The 12,536-nt window shown below is 40.1% G+C and overlaps 2 protein-coding genes and 1 pseudogene across 9 annotated transcripts in view; 1 reads left to right on the top strand and 2 right to left on the bottom strand.

Annotated features, from left to right (window-relative positions):
• The window catches only part of NAA50 (N-alpha-acetyltransferase 50, NatE catalytic subunit), a 574,571-nt gene that overhangs the window by 486,922 nt on the left and 75,113 nt on the right, over positions 1-12,536 (bottom strand). The window lies entirely within an intron of this gene.
• Positions 1-12,536, top strand: part of TIGIT (T cell immunoreceptor with Ig and ITIM domains) — a 125,627-nt gene that overhangs the window by 68,283 nt on the left and 44,808 nt on the right. Inside the window, exon 1 of one of the 8 annotated variants that reach the window (XM_021070348.2) lies at positions 5,075-5,160. The exons of the other annotated variants lie outside the window; for them this stretch is intronic. The gene's annotated coding sequence lies outside the window, so the exon portion shown is untranslated. Of the gene's footprint in view, positions 1-5,074; positions 5,161-12,536 lie in introns of those variants that run through there. 8 annotated transcript variants of the gene reach the window in all.
• On the bottom strand, positions 10,010-10,948 carry ZNF80 (zinc finger protein 80; annotated as a pseudogene).

Genomic DNA, 12,536 nt, shown 5'->3' with positions numbered 1-12,536 from the left:
CATGTCTCTGCGTAGTGCCCCAGGGCCTCAGAGTTCACTCTTTGAGCTTTGTATTGATAGATTCAGCTTCATAGCACAGAAACCATTCTATTAAGTTCACAAATTTAAGCAGAATTATTACCAGAGACTAATATTGTCAGATATTTAGTGGCTACAAAATGACTTGAAGCCTGGAAGAACTGGCTCTAGGATGAACTTCCAAAAATACTTCCAGCCCCCAAAGTCATATAAACCTCAGTTGTCATGAGAACAGTTGCATTTCTGCTGCAGGAGGCCTCTGAATTAGGAAGCTGCTGACTCCAGAACATGCTCCCTCTGCCTCAATCCATGCCAGCCAAAGGATGGATCCTCTGCCTCCCCCTCCCCACCCTTTCAAGTTTATTCAATGAAACCTGAGTCTTTCCAGAATCCTAGCTGCAAAAGAATCTGGGAAATGTAGTTTTGGTTTTCTGGACCCTTCAGCATAGGAAGGCACACTAGGAGAAGGTTAGAATAAATTTGGAGCAAGTTAATTACTGTATCTGCTGCAGGTGCCCTTGTAGGTCTAGTCCAGTGCTATGACGAGGTAGGAGGCCCAAAGAACACACCCAACTCACACTGTTTTAAACAATAAGATGAGGGACTTGGAGAATGGAATACTGGATCCTCCTGGCCTTGGAGAGTCAGGGACTTGGGGGAACTTGGGTACTTTTTCAAAGGTTCTGTGAGCTGGGGAAGGACAGCCATGGACTTGACAAGGATGTGATGGGAAGGGCCAGGCACAGCCAACAGAGTATTAGGAGCACAAAGGAAGATGTGAGAGGAATAAGGTGGGTACAGAATTCAGAGAGATAGCAGAGTCTCTGAGGAAGAGAAAGTAGTTGAGAGTTCAGAGCAGGAGATCAGGAGTGGCCATCTGGTTATTCAGATTTATTCTACTAGAAGTCGTGGTGTTGACCCATTGCTGAACTAGTTACAAGGGCATATGCATACTACCTGGTGTCTTCCCAGCTTTCTGGGTGGCTGGTTGATTTTAGCCTCAAGACTTTCTGAGAGACAGATCACTCAGTTTGATTACTTTGCCGAGCAGCTTTCCTTCTGAGATAGGACTTTGCTTTTGTCTTTGTCATGACCCCACCTCCAGACCCAGCCAGTCCCAGATCCTGAGCCAAATGTGGCAGAAGAAGGAGGATTCAAAATGAAAACTAGATGCCAACAGACCTGGGATGTGGATCATCATAGATGCAATCTTTCATTTGCTGACTTATCCACACCTTTGAGCCCCTATCGTGCAATGGGCACGTGCATGGTGATGTCCCGGCAAGCAGTCTGAAAAATGAGTCAGACTCCCCTAGGTGGAGAATTGATGGAAGTGCAGATAAGGCAGAGAGAACAGAAAGTGCCTGAGCCCTGTGGCTGAAGGAAGAGTAATGAGGCAGAGGCAGTGTGGAGGGTGGGCTGGGCCTTATTGACCCCATTAGGGAGTTTTGCCTTCTCCTAAGGGTAAAAGGGAGCCACTGAATATGGTTTTAGGTGGGAGGATGAGTATGGTCGGATCATGCTTTGTTATTAGTCTCATGTTTTCTTTCTTGACGGACAGAGAATGGGGAGGGGCAAAAGTGGATACTGGGAGATCAGATAGGAAGCCTTTTCGGTGGTAATAAAGTTAAGAAATGATAATAAATCAGAGGGTGGTGGCGATAAAGAAGAGAAAGGAACAGACAGGACAGAGACATTTAGAGGGTGAAGATGAAAATATGAGAAAGAAGTACAGTTTTGTTTTTTCTCTCTAGTCACTTCAAACTCTATTTTCACTTTTGACTTGGTTTTCTTTTTCCATATTTATCTTTTCAACTTATATCCTAGTATAAAACATCAAAGGGAATAGATTTATTTAAGAAAAGTTACATCCCAATATGGACCCACGCCCAAAACTTTAAAGTGGCATAAAAATCTGCACTGTATATACTGCCACAGGTAAGAACATGGATTTTGCAGACAGAGTATTTGCAATGTGACCCCAGATGAGCTTACCTTTCTAAGCTTCAGATTCACCTTCTATAAAATGGAGGGAAAAAGTACCTAACTTGGTGGGTTGCTCTGAAAATTAAATGAGAACATCCACATAAATCCATTAGCATAGAGCCTGGCATAGTGAAACTGCTCAGTGAATGTTAACTAGTATTATTAATCATAGCTTTTAGCTGACCATCCACCATGCACTTGATTGATGCTCTTGCAGGCCTTCAGAGCCAGCACCGAGGACTGTACAAACAGTTATTGTGTGACAGACTTGTGCACAGATTGCAGGGACTCTGAAAAGGTGGTTAAACATATTGAATCTAATTCTGCCTGTTTTCTCCCAAGTCAGGTTCTGCCTCTGAGACTGTGCAGAACTTGTTGGAGAAGCACGGCTTGGTGGGGAGGATGGGGAGGAAAAGGGGCAAGAGGATTAAAAAAAACTGAATGAAGTTAGTTGATTTACAATGTTGTGTTAACTTTTGCTGTATAGCAAAATAATTCAGTTACACACACACACATACACATATATTCTTTTTCATATTATTTCCATTTTGGTTTATCATAGAATATTGAATATAGTTCCCTGTACAATACAGTAGGACCTTATTTATCCCTTGTATATGTAATAGTTTGCATCTACTACCCCCAAACTCCCAGTCCATCCATTTCCCACCCCCTTCCCCCTTGACAACCACAAGTCTGTTCCCCATGTAAGTCTGTTTCTGTTTTGTAGATAGGTTCATTTGTGCCATATTTTATATTCCACATATAAGTGATCATATGGTATTTGTCTTTCTGACTTATTCCACTTCATATGATAACCTCTAGGTCCATTCATATTGCTGCAAATGGCATTATTTCATTCTTTTTTATGGCCGAGTAGTATTCCATTGTATACATGTGCCACATCTTCTTAATCCATTCATGTATCAATGGATATTTAGGTTGTTTCCATGTCTTGGCTATTGTGACTAGTGCTGCTATGAACATATAGGTGCATGCATATTTTCAAATTTTATTTTTGTCTGAATATATGCCCAAGAGTGAGATTGATGGGTCATATGGCAACTCACCTTTTAGTTTTTTGAGAAAGTGCTATACTGTTTTCCATAGTGGCTACACCAATTTACATTCCTACCAATGGTATAGGAGTGTTTGAAGGAGCAAGAGGATTGATGAAAGGGAAGTCTGTGCAGTGGAACACAGGATTTCTGTTCCTGTTAGCTCACTTTGGTTTTATTGTGGCTCACTTTTAAAAAATAGGGCTCTGATTTGTTTTCTTATTCCTCATTCATTTAGTGAATGTTTACAACATGCCAAGCATTGTCACAGGTACTAAAGATATAGCCATGAACAAAGTTCCAGCTTCTGTGGAGCTTATATTTTGATGGGGTTATCTCTCTTGATAGCATTTTTTTCCCTGGAAGGCTTAGCTGACCCAAACTTCTTCCTCCATGATAGGGATGAAAGGAAACCATGAAACACATCACCTATTCTAGATCCACACTGAAAAGAAAGTTCTGTTATGTGGTGTTTAGAGCTTACTCCTTTTGGGGGAATTCAGTTGTATTTTGTAAGGCAGGGGAATAATAGAGAAGTGAATAACCCCAGTGAACATTCCTCCTATGAGTGCTCATAATATCTGTATGCATAATGTATTATAGTAATGTATGAAGAAACTGAGGTTAAGTGGTTAAGTGGTTTTCCCAGTGGAGGTAGGATGCTGGACCTCACATCCCATGCTTTATTTCTTCCTTTTATAAACTGGGAGTAATTTGCTCAACTGCAAACAAGTAAATTTAATGGCATTAGCCCAGTTGGCCATTGACGATGTTGGTGGCTGGAATTTTTGGTTAATAGATTTTACGCTTTCAGATGGACTAATCTTTATGGAATATGACACAGATTAGTAGTTCTCAAATGCTAGTCCATGGACCAATGATGGTGTATGACAAAGTTGTTACCAATCTTAGAAAAATGCAAAATAAAGTAAATTTAAGTTAAAGTCTGTTTCTCTCATAGTCTGTCTGCCCAAATTTCTGCTATGGAATGATCACGTTAGTAGGAGATATTTAGGTTTTTGTTTGTTTGTTTGTTTGTTTTAAAATGTTACTTTACAAAATAAAAAGTTGGCAAGCCTATGTCTGTCAATTCTTTTTTTGTTAAAATTTACCGTTTGGTAAATTCAAAAGGCTGGGGAAACCTGATATAGCTAAACTAAATGAAAAATAGAAGTTCTGTTTCAGGCAATATGGAATACTAGATATTAAAAAAATCCTTCTGGTGCAAGCACCTAAAAAAGAATGTAAAATTGGAAAAATTATATATTTTAAAAAATGCATAGTTGTATTGGCAAGAAATAAAATTCCTAGAGGCCAAAAATGACAAGAAAGCAGAAATCAGAGAAGACTACATTTGGGAGAGGGGAAACGAATCTCAAGGTGTTAGCAAGGTGGAAAATAGGATCAAAGACTCTTGCCTAAAGCTAGTGTTCCCAAAAGATGACATCCTTGGTAAAAAGAGGAAACAGAAAAAAAGTGTCCCTCAAAGGAAGCCCAGTAAATACGACTGCCTGTCTCACCCTTAGAATGCTAGGAAAGGTAAATTTCTCCTGCAAAATTCAAATCCATGAGTCATTCTCATTGGATTTAAGGCTGAAATTCCCATCATTAATATGAGCTGAAAAATCCTAAACTGAGAATTCAAAATAATCTGAGTTGTGTAGTGCCTCCAGGTGCCCGAGAGGAGTGAACATACATTTTCTCTGAAGGCATGCACTTGGATTTTTGGCCTCAGAAAATTCCTGCAGTTATAATTCCAATTAACTTTGACCCAGAATTAAAAATCAGAAAATAAATGAAGAAATAAAAAGTCATAGGAAGAATCAAGAGGAATATCAAGAAGCAGAATCAGAACTTTAAAAGCTTAAGATATTAGAAATGGGGGTACAATATATAAAATAGAAGTATTGAAAGGATAAGGAATTACCCAGAATATTTATTGAAAAGAATCAATGAGAATTTGTATAAATGAAAAATATAACCACTGGCATTTACAAGTTTCATTTGCACAGGTGAAAAGAGAGTTAATGAACATGAAGACAGATATTTTCGATTACTTTGAAAGCATGGAGGAATAAAGAGATTGAAAATATGGGAGGTGAGTTGAAGAGAAAGGGAAAATAAAGTGTGAAGGCACAATATACATTAATTGAAATTATGGAAAATATAACAGAGATAATGTCAGAGATGCATATCTGAAGTTATAATGAATGAAAAATTTCCAGGCTTGACAAAATATAGGAATCCTCAGATTCAGAAATTCTTATCAGTACCAAGCATAATAAATTAGAAGACCACACCTAGATATTTTAATCATATTAAAATAATAGAATATCAATGACAAACAGAACTTGAAATAATCTACAGAGAAAAGAAAAATGACCTATAAAGCAATGGTAATAAGCTGATAGCTGACTTCTCAGCAGCATCAATGGAAATGAGGTAGACATTCAAAATCCTTCACTGAAAAATAATTAACAAGCCAAAAGTCATATCTAGAGAATAACATCTAAAAAGTCTACATTTTATTAGCTATAAGAAAATACTTTTCACCTACAAGTGGAATGAGTTGCCCCACAAACTTGGGATTTGGGGTATTTCCCCCTTATTTTTCCAATTAGCCACTTGTTCACATGCCCTACATGCCTCATTGTTATGAAGCTCATCATCTTCTGACAGTTCTTATCGTCTTTGAATTAAATTGCCTAAGAATGTTGGGTACTTACTCTAAAGTGGATTAGTCTTCTTCTAACGCTAAATATAGAGGGAAATAAAATTTGGTCAGTTTATACCACCCCAGTGTGGTTAATTTTTCACCACCACACGTACTGCAGTTGAATTTTGCCCTGAAAAATGCCATGGATATTTGTCTATTACAAAGATCCCTTGATGAGTTCAGATCATTGCATTCACAATGGGGCTCTTAAATCATAATCTTCTTGAGCTACAGTCATAACTTCCCAGAGAGCCAGAGGTCACACTGACTGCTATCATCCACCTTGATTATGAAATTACTGTCCCTGTTTCTCAGAGCAGAGGTGAGAAAGCCCAATGGCTTTCTATTGTTTTTCCCAGGGCAATGCTTAGTTTAGCCAATGTAAGTGTAGTCTTACATTGAATTGCCCCACAAACTTGGAATTTAAATATGGACATTGCCCCCTGTTTTTCCAATTAGCCACTTGATTGCTCACATGTCCTATGGGCCTCACTATCATGAAGCTCAGCATCTTTCCCTGAGAGTGCTCTTGCTCTTTAAATGGAATCGTCTAAGAACATTGGGCACTTACTCTACAGCCTGCTTAGTCTATACCTATGACCAGAAGAGATGACTCAGTGACTCTCACAGAAGAGATCTCTAGATGATATTTTCTCCTCTGCTAGAGATTGTGTCTCTCCAAAATTCCTATGCTGAGCCCTTATCCATAATGTGATGGTATTTGGAGACGAGGTCTTTGGGATGTGATTAGGTCATAGAATGGAGCCCTCATGAATTGGATCATAACTATCATAAAAGATAACTTAGACAAGTCCCTTGTCCCTTCCTCTGTGTTTGGACAGAGTGAAAACTCGGTCATCTATGGACCCGGAAGTGGTCTCTCACTAGGTACCAAATCTGCCAGCACCTTGATCTTGAACTTCTCAACCTCCAGAAGTGTGAGAAATAAACTTTTATTGTTTATAAGTCAGTTTATGGTATCCTGTTAGAGCAGTCCAGACTAAGACATTCTCCTAAGCCGCCAGTAAGATCTTCTTACCGCTCTTTCACAGTCCACTTTCAGGAAATGACCCCAAATGAGCAGAATTTACTTATATATCAACACAGCTGACAATTTCTTTTGCTAAAGGAGAACAAAACTCACAAATTCGTCTCCTGTGGGGCAGCTCCATTGGCAAACTATCTCATCTGAACTATCCGAACAGGGTTTTACCTGTGGGTGACAGGTTTGCTTGTGGAAAAATCCCACTCCATTTTTAATCAGGGAAAAGATTTTTCATGGTATATAATTCCCAATGAGATAAGGTAAACAAATATTCACATATATACATATATATATATATATATATATATATATATATATATATTTTTGTCTTTTGTCTTTTTGTTGTTGTTGTTGTTGTTGTTGTTATTGTTGCTATTTCTTGGGCCGCTCCCGCGGCATATGGAGGTTCCCAGGCTAGGGGTCAAATCGGAGCTGTAGCCATCGGCCTACGCCAGAGCCACAGCAACGCGGGATCTGAGCCACGTCTGCAACCTACACCACAGCTCACGGCAACGCCGGATCCTTAACCCACTGAGCAAGGGCAGGGACCGAACCCGCAACCTCATGGTTCGTAGTCGGATTCGTTAACCACTGCGCCACGACGGGAACTCCAAATATTCACATATATTGTGTTGGAAAACATGGGCAAATCCTTAGGTATAACCAGTGGCTATCAAACTTGTTTTCCTTACTGGAAAATAGGTCTGATTGCTTGGCATGAATATTATGTTGGAAAAAAGCAGCTATGCTGCTCTTCATTCAGAACACTAGCAGACATCACAAAGTCTGAAGTAAATCCAATGTCCAAACCACCTTCATTTAGCAGCAAACATTTAGAAATCAGCTGAGGCCAGCAAACGTGTGTGCACATGCGCGTGCACAGAACATTGCCGTTAACACCAAAGTATTTTCCTTGTGATCAGCTCCAAGGAGGTGAAAACCTGACACCTAAAACCTAACTATGTGCTAAGAGGCATTTAAAGTTACTAGGGGTTTTAAAGGAAATGAACGTTCATTGAAGAATGCCTATGCGGAACTCTCATATTTTACATATATTATGACACAATGAGTCATTTTTAAACTATCTTATGATTTTTTAAGTGTGGCCAAGTGACTTTGTTTGAATCTCTGATCTCAGTTGTTTTTAATTTTTTAAGGTATAATAACACCCAAACTTCAGAAAATCCTGTAATGAAATTCATGCTTTATAAGAAATAATAGGAGTTGCTTTTATTTCAAGGTGCCATTTTTATTAAAGTACTTAAAACTTTTGGTGCAAAAATAATACGTGTTCTTTATTTTTAAAAATGCAAACAATACTGAAGTATATAAAGTAAAAACTGGTCCATCACATTCCCCATAGTCACTGTTAACACCATTAACATTCATCTTCCCAAATCTAGATTTACTTCCTGCAACTTGCTGCTCTAACCCTGGATCTGGGAGATGTTTAAATGTGCCAATATACAGATACCTTACTGTTTCATAGTATTTCATGGAGCAGATGTGCCATAATTTCCCTACTGATGGACATTAAAGTTGTTTTTCATATAAAACATTTTCAAATATAAAACATTTCATATATAAAAACAAAATCATAGTGTCTTTTTTGTACATATAGCTGCTCATTTGTGAGAATAATTTTCTGGGCTTGATTTCTAGAAATTGAATGAAATGTCAACGGGTCTATGTGTTTTGCATTTTATACATGGTATGAGTTTTTTTAACATTCTAAATTTTTTTCCTGTTTTTCATTTGTTAAAAGTTAGCTGTATTTCCTTGAGTTTTTTTTGTGGCTCTAGTTTAACATCTAGAAAACTGCTGACACAGTTTAAAGAAGCCCCTCTATAGAGGACTAAAGAAGCTGGGAAACCATGGAGGAAAGAATTAAGGCTCACTCGGGGAAAGCCACACAACTCACTAGCAGCCCTATGTGCCTGAGAAAATGCATCAAAACAAACAAGTATATGGAAGTCAAGAAAAAAATGAAAGTGCTAGGTATTCAATACCACGTGAACAAAGAGGTTAAAAAACCCCTAAAGCCTTAACTAGTCTTAAATGATGCAGTAAAATGTGCCCATTCATATGTGGACCTGTATTTCCTTAAATGTAAAATAATGTTATGTGGCTGTATTTTTAAACATTCTGATTTCTCACAAGTTTCAAGTATTTCATGATGTAAGCCTGCCTATTTTTCACAAAGACTTGTGCTCCTCAAACCAGAGACGTGTTTTGGAACAAAGTGCCTTCAGCAAATTTTTATAGAGCTGCCTTCAATTTCCCAACTCTTGGAGTTGCCATTGTGGCACAGTGGAAATGAATCTGACTGGGATCCGTGAGGATGCAGTTTGGATCCCTGCCTCACTCAGTGGGTTAAGGGTCTGTGAGCTGTGGTATAGGTCACAGATGTGGCTATGTATATCTGATGTTGCTATGGCTGTGGCGTAGCCCGGCAGCTGTGTCTCTGATTCAACCCCTGGCCTGGGAACTTCCATATGCTGCAGGTTCGACCCTAAAAAGCAAAAAAAAAAAAAAAAAAAATTCCCAACTCTCCTGAATGTGTGTGTGTGTGTCTTGTATTCAGCTCCTGGAGCCAAACTCTCTGTTACTAGTTGGCTAAGGACTGAAGTCCTGGACATTGACAGGATACAACAGTAGCTCAAGATTTAGCGCATATATATATACATAGCATGTATATATAACAAATGAAGGGTCAAGTCTTTTTACCTCCAGACATATCCAAAATAAAGAACACATTAAAATTTTCATAGGCTTGGCTTTCAGAGAAGTCTGAAAGAAGCTGCACATACATTTCTTTTCTTTTCTTTTACAACATCTTCCTCTGTGTTCTTTTAAAAATATTCTTGAGATGACTTACTGATATAACCTATGGAGACAGCTGTGGCAGAAGTTTCATCTAAGGGCACAATAACCAAGAGGTCTCTCTCCTGGATGAATTCTCAGATGCCAAGTGAGATACTTCCCATGGTCCAATGGTTATATTCAAAAAGTCTTTTCCCAGTCTCAGTGCTCTGATGTTGACTGAGGTAGGCCCACCTGCAAAAGGTCTTCCTATGTATCTTACATTCATAGCGATTCTCTCCATCATGAATTCTTTAAGAGATGAGTAGCAGCTTCAGGCTTTGCTATAGTCACTGCATTCATAGCAGTTCTCTATAGCAGGACTCAAATGTCAAGGGAAAGAAAAGGTGTCACAAAAGGATTTCCCATGTTATTTGCATGTGACAGTTCTTTTTTTTTTTTTTTTCCTCCAGTGTGGCTCTCAAAAGCAGAGTGGTGGGCAAAGGCCTTTCCACATTCCCTGCACTCGTAGGGCTTCTCTCCAGTGTGACTCCTCATGTGTCAAGTGAGGGAATAGCTGTAGTATAAAACCTTTCCCACAGTCTTTACATTCATAGGGCTTTTGTGTACCATGGGTCATACCATGTTGGGAATTAAACCGAATAGTAGGTGAAGGTCTTTCCACATTCACCGCATTTGTAGGGCTTCTCCCTGGTGTGAATTTTCACCTGTCGATTTAAGGAAGAGTTATAGTAAAAGGCTTTCCCACATTCTCTGAAACAAAAGGGTTTTTCTCCAGTGTGGGTCTTGTTATGCTAGGCAAAAACAGAGTGGTGTTTGAAAGTCTTTCCACCTTCACTATACTCATAGGGCTTCTGGCCAGTGGGAATCTGCTGGTGGTACACAAGGTGTGTCCTGAAGATCTTCTCACACTCTACACACTTATAGGGCTTCTCCCCAGTGTGACTCCTCCTGTGCTATATAAAGTCTACCTTTTTAAGAAAGGTTTTCACACACTCCTGGCATTCATAAGGCTTCACTCTGGTGTGAATCAGCTGATGTTGAATAAGAAGGCAATTCTTTTTAAATTCGTTTTCCTCATTCTTTGCATTTGTAGAGGGTTTTCCCTGCATGAACCAAGGTGTCTTTACTTGGTCCCTGTGAGTCACACTCATGGAGAGCATCTCTGGCAGAGTCTTGCTTTTGTAAATCCCTTGAACACAGACTACCATTTGTCCCCACCCTGCTGCATTCCAGGCTAATCTTCTTAAAGAGGGGCCCTTTATGGGAGGCCATAACTGGCTTTAAGTGACCTTCCTGCATTTCCAACAACCCTTCCTGATCTCTGGCTTGCCCCAACCTGCAGAGCCTTTTGGTTCCCTGAGTCAGTCTTCCCTGGGGTAAGGTTCACCTGGACAGGTGCTTCAGCCAACCTCCCTTCTTCCACTCTTACATCTTCCACAGTGAGTTCGACTCTGACATGGGAGCAGCATGGCTCAGTGAGACAAAGGGTCTGCAGGTCTCCAGCGTCTCTTCCCAGAACAGTGTCTTCTGGGCCTGATCCAGCTGTCCAGCTCCTAACAGGTGAAGGTCTCCGACACATCCAACACCACCACCCAGGATGCTCCCGCAATCGAGCAAGACAAATGTCCAAGCGGCACTGGCTTCCACCTGTGCACAGTGTACCTCTGACTTCAGGTACCAGGGAGCCCTGAACACAGCCGCCAGCAGGGCTATAATTCCCAGAGGCTCCAGTTTACTCCTTTGCTTCTGGGAATCGAATTTTCAGATATTCTGGAAAGAAGTTCACAGGTGTGGCTGGAGAGCTCACTCCAGTTGTGTCAGGGAGAATCGCCAAATGTGCACGTGCACATGGATGCAAGGAGTTTGGTTTTGCAGGGTGTGGGGAGAAAAAGAACCCCACTTTCCACTGTATTTTATCCACTGACCCACATCACACTGTCCCTAGGGGATGGGGGTATTAAAGTCAGTTCGATCCAACTACTGAGTTGGAGAAGGCTTGGAATTCAGGATCTCTTTTACATTGCTGATGGTTCTGTTGTTAGCAAAACCACATTGAAAAGTTTTGGTGTTGCCACCTAAAGGTCTTTCCAAAGAGCAGCTTTCCCACATATGTCCCAGTAGATGGGTACCACAGGGCTCACGCTAGCAGACACCTGGATAGAGTCCAGGAATAAGAGTAGATAAATGGCTTATCCTCAGAATGGAACATTATCCAGTAGGCTGACAGTGCTCTAGTTTGCTGCTGCAGTGGGTTAATCACAATTTAAGTTGTAGAATCTTCAAAAATTAACGGTCCACCAGTACCAAGTCCCTGTGAAACTGGTGAGGTGCGGAGACTGTCGTGTGGAGATTGGACAGCAGTTTGAGCAGGACCCTAATCCACTGCCCTCCCCTGCCTAAACTGGAGCTGGTTATTAAGGTCAAGAGAGGATCTTGGAACTAGAGAAGGAGAGGTAAATTGAAAGGTTCCAGCAAGCAGTGGAAGAAAGAAGTTTGACATTAATGAGGTCCTGGGACCTTCACCATCTTTGCTTTTCTTGGTAGCTGCTTGGACAGTTCCTAGAGAATCTGAGTAGCTTAAGAGGAGAACCCTAAGGATACTGACACTGCAGGCCTCCCAGTGAAGTGACCAGGCAGTTTGAATTTCAGTGAACATTTAAACTTTGTTTTGTTTGTCTCCTATGCTGGCCAGAGCCTCCATCCATTATATTGAAGAAGAGGAGTGATAGTAAGTGCTCTTTTCATTTTCCTGATGTAAAAAATCCTTCTACTATTTTGTAATTGAGAATGTTTTTAGCATGGATTTTTGTTGGTATCATTTGCTTGATCACTTTCATAATGTATATAAATAGTGGAGTCAGAGAATTGAAAGATCTTGGAAAATCCA

The sequence above is a fragment of the Sus scrofa genome, chromosome 13 (genome assembly GCF_054392235.1).
Source record: "Sus scrofa isolate SSC_HxYL_T2T_F1_AM1 chromosome 13, Sscrofa_HxYL_maternal_Yorkshire_Landrace_v2.0, whole genome shotgun sequence".
Classification (NCBI taxonomy): Eukaryota; Metazoa; Chordata; class Mammalia; order Artiodactyla; family Suidae; genus Sus; species Sus scrofa.
The sequence above is the reverse complement of the archived record's forward strand: the minus strand, read 5'-3'. Positions and strand labels throughout refer to the sequence as shown.